We start from the raw sequence: 24,372 nt of genomic DNA, 5'->3' as shown, positions 1-24,372 counted from the left end.
ATTATTTGAGATGCAGAAATATAAAATTGCATGTTTTTGTTACACAGGCAGGAATTCTCTCTGTTGCTAAAACTGTCTAAAGATTTCACAATAAACCCAAACACCCAGCATGACCATAAATGCCAACAAGCACTTTGTACTCCCAAATTAGTGACAGCGATATGGGTTAGGTGACATTCCTAGGCCATTAGAGCTGTAATGTCTAAGATTCAGTGATTTTGATTCAGAACATTTTTGACCCATCTAAGGAACAGGCAGGAAATCCCTATCTTCAAACTTCCAACAGAACTATGAAGTGTTCTGATTTTTCACTGATATCTCCAGTATCTTTCTAAATTGTACTGTTTCAGTCTTCAGAGCAGTACCCTTTCCACTGATAATTAAAGAATGGGATGAAAATGTGTTTGAAAAAGTGCTGTCCTGAAAGCAACATGAAGAAACCTTTTAATAAACACATTAGATCCACATGCAACATACAGCTTCTATAGTTCAGACTCTCCTTTATATGTGACTATATGACGATAACTATCAATGCATTTTCCCTCTTCAAATACCTCTTTTCTTTTCCTTGCTCATGACAAGGCCTTTTGGAAGCTTGAAACCAAAATATGTTTCTATATCCAAATGCTTTTTGCTTCACCACACTGGCTTTTTATTGCAGGTTTTGCTCGGGGAGAGTGGGAAATGCATGCATGCAATTTTGTTACAGCAGGGACTGTCTTTGTTGGGGAGATTTTCAATGACACAAGCAAAGAGATCAAGGAACAGAAGTGCCTCCCTAGTCTGGTGCCAAGCAATAATGTTATAGCATAGCATAGCTGTAATCACTGAAAATATCCTTGTTTCTTATGGTCATGTAAGAAACTGCAGAGCTGTGGACGCATGTGTTGTTAAAGATTCACTGGTATGAGTCTACAGCGTTTTCATTATCATGGATCATTATGAAGTGCTCTGTTTCTAGCTTTTCATGATCAGGCTGCTGTTGAGGTCTCAGGTTGTTTCATATAAGAAAAGATGACTCCACAGTAGAAATAAGATTTATTGTTTGGGTTTGGTTTTATTTTTTTTTCACTAGTAGATGACAAAAAAAGGCATCAGCTGGTAAAATGGCAGTAAAATTCCGTATCTGTCTTTGGGCATTTGTTTTCTTTGTTTCTGCAAAGCAGGAGAACAGTCTTCAGTTGTTGCCTCTTAGATAGGAAGTCCTTTTGCTTTTCTGGAGTTTACTTGGATTTTAGTAATTTGCTGTCCAGCAACACCAGTTAAGTTGTTACCACCAGCTCTCTACCATCTTCTGCTTATAGGAGCCCTTATTAGAGGTTCAGTCCCTGTTGAAATGGAATAAATGAAGATCACAGGTCTTTCTTCTCTTGTAGACTCCCACCATGGTCATCCCATTGCAGGAGCTTGGCTCAGCACAGTGTTATTGTACCCCCATGGCTGGTCTGATGTGCAACTTCCAGTCAGCCTCCAAAATATTACTGGAAGTCTCTGACTTGCCCACTCAGTGTCATTAATGCAACAAGAAGTCTCCTAAAAACACTAGGACAGAAGGCAGCTAGTCCCATGGGTTCAGAATAGACAGCTATTGCAAAGCTTGGAGCCGGCAGCTCCCTTACGTGGCAGAAATACAATAACTCCTGTATGTTTTTTATCTAGTTTTACTTTGGTCGCAGCTTTTCAGGGTCCTTAATTCCAATCTGAAGCATGCACATAACCATATCGACATCAGGGTAGTTACTCATGTGCTTGAAGAGGATGCTCAAGAAACGTTTTAGTTGTGATTTTCCTAAGGAAGAGCTTTGTTTTATGTAATTTCTTTCCAAAAATAAGAAGATGCCAATAAAAAACAAGAAGCACCCAGTTTGATGTAATCCACCAGAATGTCATTTCCTAACCAAGAAAGATCTTCACTCAATTTTTATTCTGGATGCACTTTTTTTTACTTATAAATCTCCCTTTTGGGACATAACAGCCTTGGCCACAGTGTTTTGAAGTCCTTGTTTCCATTGCAAGTGCTGTCAAACATTGAAAGTGTCTCTGTGATGTGCCAAGAGACATGTGTGAGCCCTCTGCATGGCCAGCACCACACAGGACTACTAGGATAGACTGAAAGATGAGCTCCTCTGATCCTCACCATGGGAACAGCAGTGATCCATGTGATTCCAGCCCTCCCCACTGGGTCTTGAAGCTATTTCCCCAGTGCCACATCCATGCTAAGTCAGTAGGAGCTATGATAAGACAATACTGCCTAGAAAGCCCCAAAACTCTTCCAGTGTTAAGGACTTCACAGAGCACCACAGGAGCATCTAGGTGATAGATTGATAAAAGACATTGCCCAGAAGACCAGAAAAACTCCTGACCATTCCCCTTCTACGGCTACACTGCAGTTACTGATGATTAGCAAAGTGTTACTTACCGCCTCAGATAGATACTTAGGTGCTGAGGCTTCATTTGAAGCTGAAGATGGAGAGAAATTTGTTTGGGATTAACCTGGAGCACTGACTGGCATGAAACAGTGAGACAAAGTGAGTGTGAGTGAAGAAAACTGAGTGAGGCAAAAGTGCAGCAGAAGAGTGCAAAAAATTATCAACAGTAATATATTTTTTTTTCAGCTGTGCTTCTACAAGTAGTGCAAAAACATCAAAAGAATGCATTTTCCATGCAACCTGCTTCTCCAAAATGCCAGGGGAAATAACAGGCCAAAGCTCAAATGCAAAACCCCAATGTTCAGGTCCTCCTTCGCAGCTTCCTGAACATGAACTTATGTATGGGTTATTGTAGGTGGTGTGAGATGCTCATCTCTGCAGCTAGCTGGAATAGGTGATATTTTCTTCCCAGAGGAAATGTTTTGCTTCTTTTCTTTTTACTGGAATGTACAGTTTACCAAACTGGTAAACTTTCCATTTCCCTTTTTCTGTGTTCTGATAAGAGAAAAGGACCAAACAACCTTGTTTTTAAGTAAGCAGATATGATCAGCCAAAATTAAAACAAAGAAGAAAGATCAAATGCCCATAAGGAGCAAAGTTGTGAGTGGAGAATTTCAGATTATTTTTTGTCATTTTAGATCAGTTCAATGCAAAGCCTAGAAAAAGAGTATTTTTTACTGAATTTTTTGTTCATGTACCTCTCAGGTAGGCTTGCATTACTTCCAGTGAGAGGCTATTCTGCAGCTGCATTGATCTCAGTTTTCTTTTAGGCTGTTTGTCTTAAGATTCATACTAAATATCCTTTATCAGGATCTAATACCATTTCTTGTAGTTATGCCTCCTACAGTCATGCTAACCAATTTCTCTTCCCCCTGTACAAATTATAGTCGTTTCCCTCCTTTAGTCATCACTTAGATCTTTTAGGACTTGCTTACATTATGGAAATCTGCGCTAGTATAATTACATCAAAACAGTTATCCAGCACAAGCTTTAGTATGAGTGAATAAAGTGAGAACAAAATCAGCACAGCTTCATTTTGGAAAGTCTGTTTAGGTACTGGAAAAACATCAACTCAGCCAATATTTTTTGCTTTTCTTTGGATTACTTTTGCTTTTAATTGCCATTGACAATTGTGATTAAATTTAACATCCTTCACTGTGTTTGTAGCCTAAACTTTGTGCTATTGTGCTCATACATGAAAGAATGGAAGTGAATGTTACTGGGGAAGGCTGAAACAGAATTACTGAAGGTGTTTGCAAAACTGACAAGGAAACTCTCTTCTTCCTTGGCTGTTCATTTTTAACCTGTCTGCCCATTTAAATTATTAATAACTTTATTATAGTAAAATTCTCATGTCTGTTCTATAAAACACAGTTTCCATACCAGAGCATGCAAAATCCCATTTGCTAATTATTGTAGTTATTCTAAGATTGGCACACAATATAATGCACTGATGGAAAACGACAATAATTAATTATTGCATTTACTCCAAAATTACAATCAGTAATTACTGCTCTGAGACTGAATTCTATTCAGCAATATTTGGAACTTGTTCTTCCTCAAAGCAGGGCAGCTTTTCAGGAGTATTGCTGTGTTTGCATCTAAATGAGTCCATGTAGGTCACTAACGGATCCGCACTATTTGTCATGAGAGTGATAGAGCAGCACAATGCAATGCCATAACACTTTCCTTCACTTCAGAGCATGAATTCTTCATTAAAACCCATGTCCCCATTTTTTCAAAATGTTAGATAATGCAATTATTTCAGAGTTAAATAATAGATAAGAAGTAGCCTCTCATTTCTCATCCCACTGTGATGCTGTTGGTTCTAATGCTCTAAAGTAAACTTTCAGAGGCTTGTAAGAACTTTTCCCAATGACTCAGCCAGCAAAGAGCCTGCTGAGTTGTCCCTGCTGTGAAAAGACCATGATCTTGGTATGGTTGTGCCACGTCTGAAGGCTTCCAACAGCAAAACCTCCAAAGCCCCAGGGTTGACTGGAGGGTGGCAGTATTACATTCAGCCAATTGACCAACAAGATTACTATGGGATCTCATATGGGCCGTGTAACATAAATTACCAGAGAAGGTCAGATTTAAAGGCTTTCTGAGTTAAATGGTGTGAACTTTGGTTGTGTCAGTTAATAGGCAGCTGCAGTAACCTGAAAACAGTAGCCTTTGAAGAAACTTTTTTATTAGGTTCATCCAGCACAAAGGTTTGCTGGGGCACTGCACGAGGGATTGCAACTTGTAGTAAAGCTAGGAAATAAAATAAAAGAGGGTAGATTTTTTAAGCAGCCACGATTTGAAATGAGAGCCAAGAAATGGAAAAGCACAGGAGACACCCAGAGCTAAAACATTTGTTCCAGCAGAAGCAAACATTGACTGAATGAAACCTCTGCTAAATAAAACAGGTAGAAAGAGAATGGGGGGGAGGAAAGACCCACAGCATAAGAGGACAGTGATAATCCTGGGTGAGATTTAAAAACAAGTGTGGTCATTTTCCTACAGGACCTTAGAATAAGAGCAGAGTCAGCAAAATCTTTTGATACTGGGACACTGGGGAGAGCAGTACACAAAAAGAGCAGATAGGAAAGAAGCAAGTTACCAGTTTGCAAATGCAAGTACTTAGGGAGAGAGCAAAGGGCAAGTTGTTTGAAGCTGAGTGTATGAAACCATAAAGGTCTAGGACTTAGAACATCAGGTAAGAGATGTTCTTCTTAAGACAACCCTGTGCTTCATATGCTTGAAAGCTGGTAAATCTGTCTCTGGTGTGGTTAGTCAAAAGAAAACATCAGTGTCATGAGCACGCTTTTTTGTCCAAATAAAGATGATATGGATGGTATAGGCCAAAGGCAGGGCACAGCCCTCTGGCCCTAAGGAAAAGTGAATTAGCAGAGAAGGTTAATGCAGGAAACTGGAAACTCTCAATAAAGTTAACATTATCAGTTAGCTCCAACACATGGTTCACAGGACACAGGTCACTTGTGCATCATTGATCAGTAGGCTGAAAATTATCTGATCTTTTTGCCACTGACCTTTGAGAGCTGCTGCAGACCCATGAATTGAGGCTGTATGGGGTAGTGTTCGGCACTTACACTGTAGGTATAAAGAAAAGGGAGACTAAAAAACTCCATGAAATTTGCTCTGCAGGGGAAAACTGCTACAGGAGTTGGCAAGAATCTTAATAAGGGGTTGCAGAGTGCTCCATCACTGTGAGCACCTTAAAGTGATGTCCTTATAGTTTGGAAGGCATATACAATCAGCTGCACTAGAACACTGTTTCTCATTCCCACCGTTATACCCAGTAATACATCAAATGCAATAATTGCATATTTGAATAATTCATGGGTACGGTAACTTTGGCCAGATACAAGTGAATATCACAACTCTGGTCTCTGAAGTGTTTGATTCAGCTGTAGCAGAGAATGGAAGGTTTACTGTGCAAACCCTCTTTCTCATGTGTCTTTCATCCTGCCCTGTGACTGCAGCTGGAGAAAAGACAGGTTTTATTTCAAATGGTTCATTTTTCCACATAGCTGAGGTTCATCCGACATTTTTGAAATATTGGTAGAAGGCTGAGCTGGAGGGGAAAGAAGAACAGCAGTCAAGTCATTTCCCAACCAAGAAGCACACTAAATGAGAATTCAGCGCTCTGCCTGGAAAGGTACTAACCACAGCCATGATCAGCCAAAGTTCTGAAGCAGCGTCAATCACCTGCTCCTCTGAAGTCAGTGAGGTGACGCTGATTTATGGCAGCCAAGGATTCTGGCTCACTACTACTTATTCAACCCTAAATGTTCTCCTAGCAGAAATATTTCAATTGTTTGTGGTTCTGGAGGGAGACACAGTGGCACCATTCTGGATCCTCTGGTCTTTTTAGAGCAGAGAGACTAAAGAATGAACATGCTTGTCTCTATACACATCACTATGGCTTATTTTAAAAAATCTCTTTATACAAAGATTTAGAAGAAATTCTCTTGCATCCCTGGAAAGCTGCAGTTGCACACTCAAGTGATCCACTTTAAAAGATTTCTGTCATTACTGGGAGAGATATTCTCCCTGCTCACCTCTCTTCAGATGTCCCCTTTTTCCTCCTAGGACAGATCTAAGAGCTGGTTTATCTGAAGCACCCATTCTATGCAAAGCAGCATAAATAACAGCCTCACAGCAACAAGATGTCTACTTTTAAGATTTCTGGCTATATGAAGCCAATACTTGAAGCCCACAGACATCTTGTGGTTGATTTGGTGTGGACCAAGGCCCTGGTTGTCAAGGCAGAGTCTTTAAAAGCAGGTTGTTGTAAAAGGAATAGGTTTTCATTACCTTCATTTCTAAGGATTTGGAAATGATTGGGCAATGAAACCCATGGGCTGTGCAGTCAGCTACAAATTAGTCTTTCCTGGATATCATTTTTTTTCTCCTCTCTTGAAGCATCTCTGCTCATCAGGAGAGGCTGCATCCTTTCTCCTGTGACATATGACCAGCAAATGTTTTCCGTTCTCATGCTTCCTATTACTCTCTATGCATTCTGCTTGCATGGCACACATTGCTCCATCATGACAGACTGGGCACCGGGAGAGGGAGCCAAGCAGTCAGCTCAACACTTGATTAGGAAACTGGGCTCTAACATGTCAGTTCTTAAGAGATTTGGTGCTTTCTGTAGGGAGGGGTAATATGAGTGTTTTCTGTCTTCTCCTCTTAGCTTACAAGGACATTACTTGGTATAAACTGTACAGACCTTGTTAGAGAAAATCCCATCAGGAATCCTTAAAGGTCTTTCTCCTGTTCCCCATGAAGACCAGGGTAATGCAATTTAGAGAAAGGTGTACAGACCCTGATCAAGAGTACAGGAATATCCTGTTCCTGGAAAAGCATTCCTAAACTTAACCTGAATGTAGGACTTCTCAGTAGATGGCTTTGTTGAAGAGCATATTAAAGGGCTGTTAGTAAAGGCATTGGACTGGCACCATGGTTGGCTTTGGGGTCTTTTCTCTTTTAGCACAGCCAGACGTTCTGACTGGTTTCTGGCACTCACCAGTGATTCCTGGAAGTAACTCCAGGATGCTGCTAAGGATTAAAATGCAAATGATTTCTTCCTTCAGAAATGCTCTGAAACAAGTTGTCCTGAGGATCACATTTAGCTGGAGAAGTGCCGGGCTTGTGTTTCACCTGGGAAAAAAACCCAGGCTTTAACGGAGTGATGAGGATTTGTGCCAGCTAAAGACTTGTTGTGGGATTTGGCCACTTACATTCAGGGAGCAGAAATCTTCTGCTTTTTCTCTTCTGATCTTTCAAATTGCCTCTGTAATTTTTCCCCAAGTTATGTGTGCTCAGTGTGTTCTGTCGATGTGAGAAGTGGTAATGTCACTCTGCTAGGAGTTTTATGGTTCACAGAAGGTAGGATTTGTATTGAGATAGACAGATAGATGGATGTCTGGTGCCTGAACACAATGTATTGCAGAGATTGACCCAAAATTTTGAACACTAAAATCCCAAACGCTAGACTAAGGGTATCTCTGGGAGATTTCAGATGGAATTTGTCTCTTTCTTCTGATTAATATAAGCCTTTAGAAGTGTATCATCCCTGTCCCTTTGCCCAAATAATTGCAGAAGATCAGAGTAAAGAAGGATCATGAGCAGATAAGTAGTCTTCATTTTCTCAGGTGTCAATGTAAAAGGAGGTCAGACATGGCACACTGGGAAGAATACACTGTTAGGGGGTTCTGATTTGCATTCAGGTAAAGAACTGTTCACCATGAAAAAGAAGGCAGCAAATCCCATGCATGTGGCAAACACAGGAAGGGTAGCAGTGATTCTCATCTCCCACCGACAAGCCAGGCCAGGGGCCACACTGAGATCTGGGTTCTCTCAGTACATGAGGGGGAAAGGGAAAGGAGCAGAAGTGCCAGCTGATGGGAGCGGTAGGGACAGCACCCTGCCAGGCTGCCTGCAGAGCCTGGAGCTGCCTCCTAATGAACGGGAGCGGCTGGTCACAACTGGAGGCGAGCTGTTCCCCATTTGTTTGTGCTCCTCGGAGTGGCAGGGATCCGCTCTCCATCAGAATAATCCAATTAACAAAATGATTCATATTAGCAGGCACATCTGTCTGAGGCCAGAGCAGAACCCTGGTGTTAGTTTAATAAATGGTGTTCATTAAACTCAGCTGAAAATATAATCTGGAGAGACTGATGGGGTGAACAGAGCAAAGAATAAGCAAAAGAAGTTAGCAATTATCAGATGTCATTTGTTCTACTGTTACCACAGAATTGGGGATTGTTTGCTGAAATCTTAATTTCATTTAGCTGAGGCAGAATCCATCAGAGAAGCTTATGCTGCAGTTATGGTTCCTGTTTGTCAGACCTTGGTAGGGAATAGGGCATTTTTTCTTTTCCTGTTTTCAATCAAACTGAGCATTGATGGAGCACAGAGCCCAGCAGAGAGCCCAAGGGCAGGAAAGATGGAGAGAGCACCCTTGTCTTTGCCATGGAAAGACCACTGAGTAAAGTTCCCTGTGCTGCAGTGCAAAGGACATGGGTAGCACACTAGGACAAGGACACTTGACATTACCCATGCAGCACCAACTGTAGATATTCTCAGATCCTCTGCCATTTTCCCTTCATGCCAAGGGGATTTATAAACACTCCTCATTGGCCTTCAGGAGCATTTTACACTCTATAGGTGCCAGTGGAAAAGCCTCTGCAAAGATTGAGGTATTCTCAGTGGCCAGGTCAGGGAAACCCCTAGCAGCCGTGCTCTGATGGCTGACCAATGTGGCTCAGTATCAACCTGTGGAGCACAGGGGAGGACACACAGACAACGGGGTGCTCCAGGCAGCTCACATGTTCAGAGCTCATCCATCAAGGTCCCAGCCACCTCTCTCAAGCACAACTCACACTCTGTTGCTTGGCATTAGTATTCCTGGCCATAAGTCTCCACACAAAACATTGAATCTAGAGAGCTCGTTCTTGGGAGGGGGAGCTGCCTTCCCCATTTCCCGTTGAGCAGAGACAAGCTTCTTGGGCCTGACTTACAGAAATTTATGGTCAGCACTTGAAGATTAGCTGGTCAACCTGGGTTTTGTGAGTTGCTTTGGTGTTGTTTAGTTTTAACTTCTCCCCGCAGGTATTCAAATGGTCTTTGGTGTATCCCAGAGGAAGGCAAGAAAGGCTTTTATATTTATAGACTTGCCAGGGCAGCGCTAAAGTCCCAGCCAGTCAGAAAAAATCAAAAGAATAATAGAGGAACAGGGAAACCTTGACCTCATAAGCTTTCAGCGTTGATTAGTTTGTTGGTGTCAGGAACCTTTTCTTGTTCAGGGCAGAGTAGATGTGAAATTATTTCTTTTTCCCCCTTCTCTATAATCTGCCTCCTCTATTCCCATGGGAAAGGAGGAGCCAGTACCTGCCTTCCTGGAGTTCTGCTTCAGAGGAAGCAAGTGAATGGACCTGCACACCAGCAACGAGGGCTGGTTTGGTTTATTTCAGAGGCTCATCTTCTCAATGTGCCCTTTGGCAAGAGGCTGAATGCCTTCAATTTCCCTTGAAACTGTCTAAGAATCAATTACAGACATGAGCTGCTCTGGAGATAGTCAAAGGTTTATCTTGCTCCGGAGAGCACAGGAGAGGGGGAGAGAGTTGCGGAGACTGGCAACATCTTTTTGACATTTGCTATGGACCCCACCATCACTAGCAGGCTTCATTCACAGCTATGGAAGAGGGTGAGACTTGCACTCAATCCCACTTCTACCCCCCCACTCAGGTAAATCCCTAACCCTTAGGCACAGGGAGGAGCATAAAGGCTTAGGCTAACATGACCCTGTCCTTTGTAGGAAACTGGTGAGAAATTTACTGAATGAATTGCAGCACAGAAAACATCAACTGACATCTCACCAATGGCTTGGGTGAAATGAGCTCTTGGGTCTCACCTTGGTTTCTCCTAAACACATCTCTATAACATGTAAGCCCTGACTGCTACTCATGTTGGCAAGGGCAGTTGAGACCTGAGGACTAGAAGATGGAAGAGAGGTGACAACCTGCTTCACCCTGGGGTAGCCTCTCTAGGCACATCGGCCATTGAAAGCTCTCACTACCAAAGTCTATCCATAGCTGTCTTTCTTTGTCATGTTGGTACTAAAAATGTAAACAAAACAAAACAATCCAAATTTACATTATATAGATCATAGTCTTAGAAATTTTGAGGACAGGTATTAATCCCTTCTGCAGTTCTTTTGAGGTCTTTTGAGAAGACTGTAGGATCTCAAGTGACTACAGTATTTTCCTGAGTCTCAAACCAATGAGACCATTAATATTAGCATTAGGAAGTGAAATTGTGGACATGAAACTGGAACATCACACACCCCTCTACATCTTAAGGTCATAGCCACACTTCAGCTTTTAGATCAGCTGTGGTTTTCACTTCCAGATGGTCAGTGTCTCCCCCACCACCTCACTTCTGTCAGCTGAACGGCTTGTATGATAGCTTCCTGATGAGTTTAAAGTCAGCTAGACCAGCAGCAACCCACTGTATCAGTCATTTAAGGTGAACAGATTGATTGGAATTAAAACAGGTTACAAGGCAAAGCTCAGCGGCAGAGCTGAAGGGGTCCAGCCTTGGGGTTCATCCATGAGTGATCAGGGAATGATGGCACATCCAGCCAGCACAGCTGCAAGCACAAGGGGACAGGCTTCATAAGCACAGGCTGATGATGAATCATAAACCCAGAAGACAGAGACTGATCAGACTCCACCAGATGCAAATGGAATTTGGGGTTTATTTTCAATACTTTTTTCAAAGCATATTGAAGTAATCTTATGAACTCACCATCATGGGAATGAAGGAATCAGCACATTGGTTTTCAGTGCTTTAAAAACAACAACAAAAAAAAATCATTTTGTTTTGGTTTTCTTTTTAAATTCTCAGACAAAAAGTTTTGGTTATTTTTAAAGCAATCATAATGTTTGACTGATCACCTGCATTTTCCACCAAGAAAGGCTTTGAACAAAAATGTGATCTAGCTCTAAATTAGAACCATATAAATACCTCAGCTATAGCAGTGAAATGAGTCACATACATAAGTCACACACATAAGTGTTTTCAGAATCAAATTCTGAGATACTAAAATTTGCCATGAGCTGTGAATACTTCAGAGATGGAAACTGCTCCAACTACATAGAGGAATTATTGTCATCTCTTTCTAAAACTCAGAAAGAGTTATCATCTCCTTAGCAAAAGTATCTTCTTTCACAAACATCATACAGAACGTAGCTTCAGGAAGGTGTTAGGCTTTTTTTTAACAAAAAAAAAAATATTAATAACATTTAATAATTAATAGAACTATGTAAGCTTATTAAGTCATCCTGGGCTTTAAGCAATTTGAAATACTTGGGGCACTGATTTCTACCTTACTGCTCCTCACTGGAGGTACATTAGAGTTTTAGTGCAATTAAAATGAAGCAGGAAATATTTTTAGCTAATTGCACTGTGCACCTTGAAGGTAATTTGAAGCTGCAGGCAAAAAAAATAAAATATCAGAAGGAGTAATTGAGTGTTGTAAGCTGAGAGTATGTGTTCCTAGCTGCATTCTGATTTAGATGGGTGTAGAGGGTAGGGGAGGTCCTGAACAGGCTTGGCAGAAAAAGGTTCAAATCTCACCCCTGGGGAATGGTCACATTATAGAAGCAGACCCAGAAGTGCAAGGCTTCTCGTCAGAGATGATGCAAGGTCACATACTGACATGCAGGGCAGTAATGCCTGTGGATGAGTATTTGATGTACTTGGGGAAGCCTTGCATGATAGTGGGGCACAAGGTGACCCCACCATTCCACCTATGGGCAGGCCTGGTATCTCTTGTCTCCTTGCCACTGGCTCTGAGAGTCACTGAGGACCCCTGCGGTGGGAGAATGGGGATCTTCTCTTTTCCTGGATGCAACCCCACAGAAGCACCACCCTAACAACTCCTTCTGCTCCTGGTGAGCAATTACAGACCCAATTCCTCATCCCCATCCTGGCAGACACCGGTGGGCTGTAGTGTTTCAAGGTAGGCATTTGAGACCCAGGTAGGCTGTATCAGGCAACCTACATGGAGGTCACTGGCAGCATAACTCTACTTGATGAGATCCATATGATGGGCTTCATTAGCAGTCTTGAGATCATCCTGTTGTCTGGTGGGGAAAAGGAAGGGGGGAATGGGTATAGTATCTCTATCTAACTCTCAGCAATAAGAACAGGAAAGTGAAGCATTGGGTTCATCAGCATTTTGATAAGCTCGAGTCAATCTACAAGGGGAAAAAAGCAGAATCAGGATAGTCGGCACAGAAGCGCACTTACAGCTTCCCAATTAGATTTGGTTCTCAACCATGTACGTTTTTTTAATTAAACTGTTTGTACAATGCTCAGGAGATAGCAAACGCCTTGAGGCCCCCTTGTAATAAAGAACCTTTCATTATGTGCAGAAAGGTAGCTACTATCAAGCTTAATTTCTTCTCCCACCTAATGTTCAGCAGCAGCAAAAACAGGAGCAAGCACTCTGTATGAGGCAGGGCAAATGCTCCTTGGGGCATAAGACCCACCAAGCTGGCCATCAGGAGTGAAACAAGCTAAAGGCTTTGCTGGAAAAGTAGCCACATAACATACGTTTGAACTTTACCATCACTGCTTCCCAAAATGACCTGAATTTATTGCACTGTCTTTGCCTGCAAAGTCCTTGGTTGGTAAAACACAGCTGAGAGAGCAATAGAAAGCCATAGGCATGTTTGCATGAGCAAGTAAATCCTGGATATCACTGAGGAAGGCAACTGGGGCTATGAATGCTCAGCCGTTTTCCATTGCTCACTATGGCAACCCTGGTTCCGGGCAGACTGGAGCTCCCTCTTGCACCAGCTCACCCTGCATCCTGGCTTTGTCCTGTTGTAGCCCAGCTCTTCCTCCCAACACACATCTCTTTTGGGGTGTCTCCACAACATGTAATCCCGATCACACTTTTGCCACCATCAGGGACGGGGTGAGAAAAACCAACACCACGAGGGGAACCAGAGACATTATCTGACTGTCCAGGTTGGCTTCTCCATGAGTGGCTGCTCCATTGTGGTGCTTTTTCATCTGCTGCTTGAGACTAATGGCTCTAGAAAAACAGATAAATCAGAGATGACATAGCTATTGCCGCTTGACATTTTTTCATCAAAATGGCTGGGGGAGAGGAGGGTGACCAAAAAGTGACATTTTGACCAAACTGTATGTTTCTGAAGCAAATCTACATTCTAGCAGATTAAAAATAAAAACAAAAAAAAAATGCCAACAGCAGAAAAAAACAAAACTGTCTTGATTAAAAATGTTGGCCTTCAAAAACACTAAACTCCTGTTAGAAATTGACTGAGTTTCAGATTGATTAAAAAAAGACCAAAATTAATCCGTTCCTCTGGCTGTCTCCCCCACCCCAGATTTGTTTTGGGTTTTAACTTAAATATTCACAGGAAAGAAAGCCAAAATAATGACAATTTTCCCCAGGAAAATAATTATCATTTTTCAACTAGCTCTTAATGTAACATAGTTAAATGAGAACAATCCTAGTAACAACACTGCACAGCAAGTAAGTCATATGATTATTTGAAGAAAGGGCATTGCGATTTAAGAGCTAGTTTTTATAATCACCTTTAATATATAAAAGCAAAAAATGAGACAGGGTCACCAAGCATCCTAAAAAAACACCCCAGAAAACATTAGCATTTGAAATGCTGGACTCCCATCTCCCTGTTAGATCACAGTAGCTTCTCTGTCTGTACTTGTTTAATTGTCTCTGTTAATATGTATGTATAGTACCTCTGTATGTATACATATGTATGATATGTATGTGTGCATATTCATGTATATAAAGATTCATATATACAATCTGTCTCTTTTTTAACCTTCAGATGTTAGAACTGAGTCATCCAACAAAAGCATTCTTTTTTTTTTTTTTTCCCCTAAAAATAGCATCCCAAGAGTTCAGGTAAATGTATTGATTATGAGAAGCCCTCATTTAATCCTAGCATGGATGCAAAGTCCCCTTCACTACACTGTCCTTCCCACTCTAAGACATTTGGGCTCCTGATCGTGGACTCCCCACGACAGCTTTTGCAGTGGTTGCCACAGGGATGGAGCCTGTTTTGGAGGGCGCTGCCTCTTTCCTCCACCTCTGCCCAGCAGTCAGACAGGAACCAGTGAAGGGGACATGGGTGCAGACTGGTATCAGGATATGGTGAAGAGGAGGGTTGAGTCAGAGGGAAAGCAGAACAGTGCAGCACTGGAAGAAAGTTGATGCAGAGGCATAAAACAGAGAGAGAAATTGCTATAGAAACAAGGAAAAGTCAAGGGAGAAAAACATTGGTTGGAATTTTAATAATATTGATCAGCCTCAGATGCAATAGCTGTAAAGATCTGTCACCCGCAGGGAAAATATCTCCACAGCCTGGCTATAGGTGTACTTGGGCACAGACTCCAGCAGACGGAAGGATAGGATCCTGACTGCAGGTTTGGATGGGCTTGCAAACACACGTGCACATGCATATGTGTGTAAACAGAGCATAAAGGTCAAGAAGTCTACACACATGGCAAGCACATGAGCAATGCTCAGGACAGGAAAAGGGCACAGGAAGTTGCTGGTTTGGTACTGGAAAAAGTGGTGGCCTTTGAGTTTAGAATCATAGAATAGTTAGTGTTGGAAAGAACCTTAAGATCATCCAGTTCCAATCCCCCTGCCATGGGCAAGGACACCTCACACTAAACCATGACACCCAAGGCCTCGTCCAACCTGCTCTTGAACGCTGCCAGGGACGGAGCATTCACAACCTCCCTGGGCAACCCATTCCACTGCCTCACCATCCTAACAGGAAAGAATTTCCTCCTTATATCCAACCTAAACTTCCCCTGTTTAAGTTTGAACCCATTACCCCTTGTCCTATCACTACAGTCCCTAATGAAGAGTCCCTCCCCAGCATCCCTATAGGCCCCCTTCAGATACTGGAAGGCTGCTATGAGGTCTCCACGCAGCCTTCTCTTCTCCAGGCTGAACAGCCCCAACTTTCTTCAGAGGGAGAAGAAACTCCTTGCCTCCAAGACAGCACATTAAAAGGGATAGAGAAGATGATCCATGGAGACTTGACTAGGAAGGACTAGGGGGAAAGGCACAGTAAAAGGAAGAGAAGTAGGATGTAGTAGATTTCTGAAGTGGAAGAAGTTCAGCATGGTAGCCGACCGTGATAATGCAGTGTTGGGCCAATTCTGTGGTCCTGCAAAGATAAACAGCAGTCCTGCAGCTGTAGCTGGTTGTATCTGCAAGCTTAGCAGATGAATTCATACCCTGACAGCAGGTAGATTACCTGAGAGGTGTGTGCAAGATGCTACATACACATAGCAGTCCCTATGCTATATGGTGAAGGTCACAGAGCACAGGAGCTGTGTACTTCCAAAGGAGATCATCTGCACTTTCTTAGCTCATAAAGCTTTTAGGAAAAACCTGACCACTTGCTTTCGAAAGTTCGTTGTACATATGGACACAAATCTTGGTCCAAGTAACAGCTTTGCTTTGCCCCACTAACAAGAATAGCCATCCTTCTGACATTGAAGCTGGGCAGTAACTTGCTCAGATGGAGGTACCTGCATCTTGAATTCTTTCATTAGGACTTCAAGCCATGATTTCAATATAAGGTTCAAGGGGAATAGTTTCAGGCTTCACTTATATGCTTCAGAGAAGAGGCTGGCTTGGAAGAGCTTTGGCATTTACCAGATGTATTTGGCTATGGTTTACTCAGTGGAGCAACTTCTTAATCAGTGTTACCTGCAGCAAAGATACTTTTCTTAATCTGTCTTTGTGCACAAACCCTAACTGCTTGGGAAGTATGCTACCTCTTTACCTCTGAGGCACCACTTATGAACTAGCGTGTATATACTTGTCTTCATAACCTTAACACTTTTACCCACAAATTTACTTCAGCAATACCCAAAGGTTATATCTATTCCCAGAAAAGTGAATTGCTTTCCTTTAACAGATGAGTTTGGCTGGTGTTCAGCCTATCTAACACAGATGCCTAACTCGCTGTTCAATTTCAGGCCACTGATGAAGCAGTCCTCATAAAATAGGTATCTAACTCCTCTGCCTAGTCAACAGAGAAATGCATTTGCCTCTGTAGCCTTCCAGAAGGAAAGTCTGTCTGCCCAAGTTTAAGGCCTGAAAAAGAGATTGTGTACTTGAAATCCTGTTTCATCTAACTCACTTAATCGACCTACATATATTGCTGTTTATTACAAACCTTGCCTAAACTCAGGTACAACAGCTGTGTGGGCAGGATGTGTCCCTAGAGACCATCGTAGAGTCTTCTCTCTACTGACTAGGTAGGTGCTGTAGACCCATGTTTTCAAAGGACTGATGCATTTGGCGCTTGAAATGCAGACACAAGTGAGGCAGACAGGAGGATCACATGTGGCTTTCATGTGAAACTACATTTTCTGGTTTTTTGTTGTTGTTGTTCTTTTAGCTTCAGCAAGTCCTAATCCTTCACCTCTACGTATATGTTTGTGTGTATGTACATGTGTCACATCCACAGTGTCTGAGGGCGTGTGCAGAGGACAGGCAGAGGCATGATAGTAACCTCTCCAAAGCCAGTGGTGACTGGCTGACCAGCCTGGTCTTTCCTGCTCCACCCCTAAGGGAAAATACTTTCCCCAATCAAGATTATGTCAAAGAAACACTTCTCATCTTGGTAGTTGCCTGGGGCAACCATCACATATTCCAGTCCCAGACTGGAGATGTATGCTGCTGCCACTTCCTAGGGATAGAGCAGGGAATTATTTCTTCCACCAGGTATCTCCCATTCCTGCTGCCTCCTTGTTCTGTTCAGGGGTGCAAAGCCTGTTAGCACCTTTCCTCATAAATCCTAATCCATGTTCCTGGCATGGCAAAGGTAAGAAAAGAGACAGGTCTTGCTATGATGGTGCTGCCAGCTTTCCTACCTCCCCCACCTGCTCTATTTCTTGTGGTATGACACTGCCAAAAACCCCTGAAGGATAAGAGGGATGCTACACAGGCCTATTTCTCTTCCTTGTGCACAGCCTGGACTTGAACAGCTGACATTACTTATCCTTGGGTACCCAGGAACACAAGTGACAACAGCTCTACCCTGGGCCATTCTCAGAAAGACATTTTCTCCCTCTTGTCTTGTGAAATAACTGTAGAGCCAGTCCTTACATCTGCCTTGGGGTTTCCAGTCTTTTTCCTTCACTTAAACTCCAGGAAGCTCAATTTGACACTTAGAGCTCATCAAAGGGCAGGTCACTGGGGCTAGGCCATCAAGAAGGAGTTGGCTCCAATGAAGACAGCAGCCAACTGTGGGAAAAGTGCAGAGCTGAAGCCAGTGCTCAGAGCTGGGGCTTAGTTCAGCATCATCTTTTGTCAGCTGAGCACAACTGCAGTAGCCAGAAAGCATGTTTCATCTCAAAAAAAGTATAGAAAGAGTAAAAACTAGAAAGCCAGAGAAAGAATCTTCTCTAGCCAATGTGCATGACTTCAGGCTGAGAACTGCCAACAGGATTCTTGTAACACCCCAGTGCAAGGCGAAATCTCAGTCGTGTGCAGTGACTTTTCAGAAATAGGCTGGCAGGAGAGATATGAGCCCTGCCAAGGGGAGAGAAAGGCAATACCTGAAGAACAGGGTGAAGAGCTACTGACTGAGACAAGTGTACCGTTGTGTGCAGTGATTTTTGGTATTTACTGAGGCAAAACTCACTGGGCTGATAAAGGGATATTTTCCTTTGTAGGAAAGGAACAGGGTGTTTCTGGAGATTGTAGCAACCAGCCCATGGCACTATCTTTTTACTTTTTATTGGTTTTCTTCCTCTCCTCTCCTCCCCTCTCTTCTCCTTTCCCTTCTTCTTCTCTCTTTTCTTGTTTTCTTCTATCTCTTCTCTTCCAATTTCCCTTTCTCTCTCCCCCTCCCTCTTCCTCTTTCTCTTCCTTTCTCTCCTTTTTTTCCATCATTTTTTAAATTCAGGCCAGAGCCAAACACCAAAGGAGTAAATGTTCTTCTTTTAATGGTGCTGATTTAGGGACCATTGTACCATCCAAGTCCTCCTACAAGTCTGCTTCCCACACCATACCAGCATTGCTGTGTTTCAAAGCGCGCCGTCCTGTGTACTGCTAAATGGACATGCAGCAACCAGCAGCAGTTGCTTTTCTTTTTCTTTTGTTTTATTTTATTTTTGATATTTATTTATTTATTATTATTATTCTCAGTAGCCAAAGCAGCTCTTGGTCTATTACTCCCCCATTTAAAACTTGGGATGTAATTGAATTAGAGCGGTACCTGCTCCAGAGTCCATCCAAGAAAGTGGAAAGGCTCCTGGAGGAGTTTGGCTGGCTGTCCAGCAAAGCCCAGGATGCTGGGGGTGGTGTGGGAAAGGCTGGTGCTAACGAAAGCATTCTGGTTGCCAGCAAATGTATTTATTTTCCAGACTTTGCAAAACGATCTGTGTTTGCGCTCATTCATTCAGTGCATGCTCTCCTCAACAGCCGCTGCATAACTGTTCACTGTTGATCGTGTGTCTACATTTAAGCGTGTGTTTTGTGTGTGTCTCTGGCTAGGCCTCCTCCATCCTTTTTTTTCCCTTTTCTTTCTTTTCTCCTTTTTTTTTCTTTTCTTTCTGTTCAGTTAGCTTGGTTTGCTCTCTTTTTCTTTTTTTTCATTTTCTATCCTTTAATGGCAAGTATTTCCATTAGATCTTTTTGACTGATGCTGTGTTTGTAACTTTTTTTCAATTATTATTTTTATATATATCTTCTTTCCCCACCTTTCCCCTGTTCCACACTATATATAAATATATATATAAAAAAAATCTTTTCTTCTTTTGTCATTCAATCAAATTCCAACAAAACCAACCAAGAGCCAGTCAAATCCACCACAGTCTCGCGCTGAGCTAGGAAAAAAGTTCACGTAATGACATGAAAGTGGAGAATACAGTCCCCCAGGCCGTAAGTTCAAATCAACTCGAAGTTGAAAGTGTGACATGATGGCGTCATGTAACAAGCTAAGAATTGGTTGCATGACATGCCGTCAAGTTTCGTGCAGGTGCCGTGATTGAAGCATTTTTCTTGGATGTTGTATCAGTTGATGATTGGCCAGTCATGATCACATGTGCCTTTTTTGACTTTGTGCTGCCACAATTTTTTGCTGTGCTCATTTTCGTTTCGTTTTTGGTGCTTGCAGTGGTTTCTTTATTTGTTGTTTGATTTCTCGTCAGCGTTTTATGCTTCTTTAGATGTCACATAGAAAGAAAAAAAAAAGATGGATTCCTAATTATTTAGCAAAAAATGGGCTTGTTGTAACTACAGATAATTTGGAAAAAAAGAGAGAGAAAAAAATGCGTGGTTAATTTTTTTGCACTGAAAATCTTGTGATTAATTTTTTTTTCCGGAGAATTGGGGGCCTTTTTCAATTGACACCATTTTTTTTTTCCCTTAGGATATTTCAAATCGCTCTCTAAAAATTAAAAAAAAAAAAAAAGAGTAATGATAAGTAATGATAGTAACAGTAGTTTGAAATCTATAGCAATGCAAAAAAAGCAACCCCAAGAAAAGCCTCATTGTGTGTCTTTTCAAGAATTCCTAATTCTAAGGTTCCATATTACAGCAACTCCAGCCAAAATTAATTGCTCAGGGGAGGGAGGGATGGTTTTGAGTGGGAAAAAAACCCATACAGATCAAAAAGCAAAATGCATCTTTTTGTTTACAACTGAAAAAGGGTCCTTGACGAGTGTTTTTTATTTTTTTATTCTATTATTATTTTTGGTGTTGTAATTGTTTAGACTGCTGTGTACGGTTTGCTGTTTGTTGAACCAACAGTGTGAAAACCTGCCAGCATGGATTGATATTCCGCATGACACTTTTCCACCAGAGTGGACCTTTTGCAGTTTCTAAGTTTCTTGATGTAATAAATCACCAAGTGTATAAGAAGAACCTGCTTGCTAGAAAGAGATAAGAGCTAATCCTTAATGATTAAGCATCCTACTTAAATGTCAAGCCTAGTCGGATCATGATTACATTTTTTTAAATAACTTTTTTATTTAAGAAATGTTAGCTTTACTTTAAAAAAAAAAAAGTTTATTCCAACAGTCTTCTTTTTATTTAACCTCCTATAAATTGCCTGTTCAAAGTCTTACTTTCTGACATTCACAAAGGAGTAGATGTTATTGGCAGCTATGTCTCCACAGAAAGCTCATACACTGTCATAGATGGCACCCATTAAAATGTAGAATAATTCTTTGTCAATGCCTTTCACACTGCAAAAACTCACCGAGTGAGATTGTGATCTGGCATTGTAAAGTGTCACTTAAAAATAATTAAAATGCAGCTATCTGCACGTACAGATTTAAGTAGACATACCCTACTATTATTTTGATTTATTATTGTCATTACAATTATTAGGAACAATTGTATTTTTCTCTATCATGATCGTGACTACCTTGCTCACTTCGGGTTTGATCCAGTTCTCACTGAAGTCAAGGGGAATCTTTCTGTTGACGTTGAGTGGGAGCAGAATCAGAGCCAGTGCCTCCAAAACCAAAATACCAAACCAGATGCCCCATCCTGTCCCAATTGAAGGGAGAAGAAAACATACATGACTTTCAAAAGGAGCAGGATTGGGCCCAAAAGAACAGGCTTGTTTAAAACTTCATTTTCATTTTAGGTCTTTTTTCCCCCAGTTCCAAATATCCCCCCTCCTTCCCTACTTCCTCCTCCCCTTTTTGATTTAATTTGCAATGATCTGCTTCATTTTTTAGGGCAGCAGCTGAATGGGCTACATTTAGAAAAAAAAAAAAAACACAAAAATTATATATATATTAAAAAAAAACAGGAACTGTTGGATTACACCTTTGACATATCAGCAAATATCAATCAAGCTGAAGACTTCAGAATTATTCTCTCTTTGATTGTTTAGACTGTAACATTTCTTCAAGGAAAGTATCACATCTGCTGACTTCGAAGGACATGCGCTTGAAAACAAACAAACAAATACATAAGTAAAATCAGAACAGGATCAAGATCAACCAGGATTTCTGAAGAGACACTGATATCACCACAGCGGCTTTTCTTCAAACAGGAGATGCAAACCTGGATACTGGCAAAGGAGTGCCTGTTTGCCACCAAGGATGCGGTTATCATGTGTGACCCATGGTAACAGTCACTGAGCATCTTTATCTGTCATTCCTTAGCTATATGGGGACCAAAGGACAAAACTTTTTACCGCAGACTTGTAGCTGTATGTAAAATATGGAAGTTCTTTCCTTTTCTCTGAGCTGTTCCTAAAACAGTTTTTGAGAGCGATTATAAGAAATATGTAAAAATTAAAAAAAAATAATAATAACGCTTAAATGCTTTTAAAACGGCAAGATAATAGTTCTTTGATACTTTGGGAGGTTCTTTGGTTATACATTAATTAGAGTCTATGAAGCTTTCATATGGTTTTCTGTATAATACGTAAGGATTTAAGGATTGCGCTGTTAAAGGCAGGTAAGATGGATATCTATGAAAAGCAAAAAAGTAAATAAATAAATACATAAATAAATACATTAAAAGGCATAGAGAAGAGAAAGGAAAGATGGTTGATATTAAATGGAAAACAAAAAAAGGTTTGTAAATGCTTCTAACTCTCCCCATTTAAAATCCTAATAGTTGTACAGAATTTAAAAAAGAAAGTTTAAAATACCTATATAATAGAAAAAATTAGACAACATAAAAAGAAAAAAAATAAAAAAGCAAAAAAAAAATAACTACATAGAAGTTAGCGTTAATGCTAAAAACAAAGATGTTGTAGAACTGTAATTTTTTGTAGAGTTTAGATTGAGCATAAATTCCTACTCTCTGCCAATTGCTGTTGGATGCTGTTATTTATCGAGGAGAAAGAGGAGAGAAATGGCTATTTTGGCAGCTTTTTTAACTGCAAGCATTCCAGCTATTAAAAAAAATAAACGAAACGAAACTCAATTCTGTAGACAATGCAAATGGGAAAAAAAGAAAAAAAAAAAAACAGCTGTCTTTTTATCAGACGTTAGTTCTAACTTGAACAATGAAACACAGCTAAACGCTTCATGTCTTCATGATCTGCTGTCCGCAAAATTCCCATCATCCTATGCTTTAGTAGCTTCCATATTTGCTCTAGAAACCTTCAGGGCAAGGTGTTAGCCTAGAACCTTAATCTTAAAAAATAAAAATAAAAAAATAATAAAAAAAATAAAAAAAGAAAAAATAAACAAAAAAAAACATAAGGAAACAATCTCTTTGAAGAACTTCTGAAACTGTTTACAAGGAATTTTGAAAAAACAGGGGGATGTTTAAAAAAAAAATAAAGATGCTGGCTCTGTTTCTCTGTAAATAAATTTGCATATTTTGTAGGACTTTTAATTGTAATGATAGAGAAAAACAAGGAAAACTATTTAATGAAAGCACGATATTTATCTTTGGTAAATGACTTTAGAGCAGTTAAAAAATAAGACATTGCTTTAAAAAATCTGACTCAGAAAAACAATGAATTATTTAAGAACACATATATTTTAAAGTATATCATATTTATTATAATTTATTTTCACAGTCTTAAAACTTGATTTACATCATTCTCACACTTGTTGCATTGATTGAGCAGTGTGATAATTGTTTCTGATCCTTTATATGGTTTTATTGTTTTAATGTTCTTGTTTGGTTTCCTTACTGTTTTTTATCTTGATCTCAAACTTTCTTCCTTCTCTTTTTTTTTCTTTTTAATTTTATATTATTTTTATTTTAATTTTAATTCCCTAACGGGCCTCATCTTACGAGTCCTTCTCCTGTCAGAACTCCCATGGGGATTTAGAGGGTTTTCTACATGAGTAAGAACTCAGTCAGACTGAGCCCACAGCTAGGAAGTACAGATGTGTAACGCAGCTGCAGTTCCATACAACTGCTCTTTCACTCTCAATTCCCTAAAACTCCTTGTAATCTTCTGTAATTATTGAATGACGCTTTCCAGCTTAGCCCTAAATAAAGCACAGTTTAAAAAAAAAAAAAAAAAAAAAAAAAGCATGTTCTTTACTTCTTGATGGCTTTCCTTAATGTGTTTGCTTTGAGAACAAAATGAATCTATTTCGACTCTTTCATTAATATACATTGTTTGAGTATCAGAACAAATCCCTTTGTTATATGAAACGTATCTCATTGGATTGAATTAATGGCACTGTTTCATTTAACATCTGCTTGATATTCCACTGTGGTTTACCTTAAACCTAGTAGGTTAGAAGATCAAATAACAGTACATAGAAATTAGAGTCATTGTAGCTCCCATTTGAAGCCTGTTGTTTGATTTCACACTCATGGTTTTTTCATGCTGATAAGTATAGAGGCCAAAGCTCGGGACATTGCTCCTTTTGCTGCTCTGGGAATACCTTGTGAAATTCAGCAGTCTCCAGAGATGAGGTTCAATTTCTTCCTGAGCATCCCTCACATCTTGTCTTTTGAATGATTATATTTCTCCCCCGCTCCCCAAATGGCTGTACCAGATGAGCTGAGCTGAAGCCTTTGCATTTTCTTCCTGATTCTTGCAGCCACATCTGCATTTGGACAAGTTGCACCAGCTAAATCCATCTCTAAATGGGGCTAATGGTGCTTGTCCATAATTTGAACTCCACAGATGGAAGGAGTTCTATTAGTAGAAACTCCTATTATTACTATTATGAGTTACTAATGTCTGTTCAGGGCTATAGAAATAAATGAAATGTGAATCAGGTGGTGAATACAAGGAGATAATATGGTCAGTATTTTCTTTTCATCTGAAGGTAAAGGCAAATACAGAAAAGCGTACACACCAACCCCATCTCTGCCTTTTGGCATCTCTGCTTTTCGGCAGACAAGATGCTCTGGAGAGGGCTTATTAGGCTAAAGATGTGGGAA

General features: G+C 40.7%; 1 protein-coding gene across 15 annotated transcripts in view; it reads left to right on the top strand.

Annotated features, from left to right (window-relative positions):
* CELF4 (CUGBP Elav-like family member 4) overlaps positions 1-24,372 on the top strand; it is a 146,123-nt gene that overhangs the window by 79,198 nt on the left and 42,553 nt on the right. For 12 of the 15 annotated variants that reach the window (XM_061353822.1, XM_061353824.1, XM_061353818.1 and 9 more), the window contains one exon: positions 21,234-22,718. The exons of 1 other annotated variant lie outside the window; for it this stretch is intronic. The gene's annotated coding sequence lies outside the window, so the exon portion shown is untranslated. Of the gene's footprint in view, positions 1-19,337; positions 19,426-21,233; positions 22,719-24,372 lie in introns of those variants that run through there. 2 more of the 15 variants (XR_009725470.1, XM_061353819.1) reach the window with 2 other exon arrangements.

Source organism: Neopsephotus bourkii, unplaced genomic scaffold (assembly GCF_033783945.1).
Source record: "Neopsephotus bourkii isolate Nb327-2 ecotype Australia unplaced genomic scaffold, CSIRO-AGI_Nbou_v1 NB_700, whole genome shotgun sequence".
Lineage (NCBI taxonomy): Eukaryota > Metazoa > Chordata > Aves > Psittaciformes > Psittacidae > Neopsephotus > Neopsephotus bourkii.
Note: the sequence above shows the minus strand (reverse complement) of the source record. Positions and strands in the feature narration are given on the sequence as shown.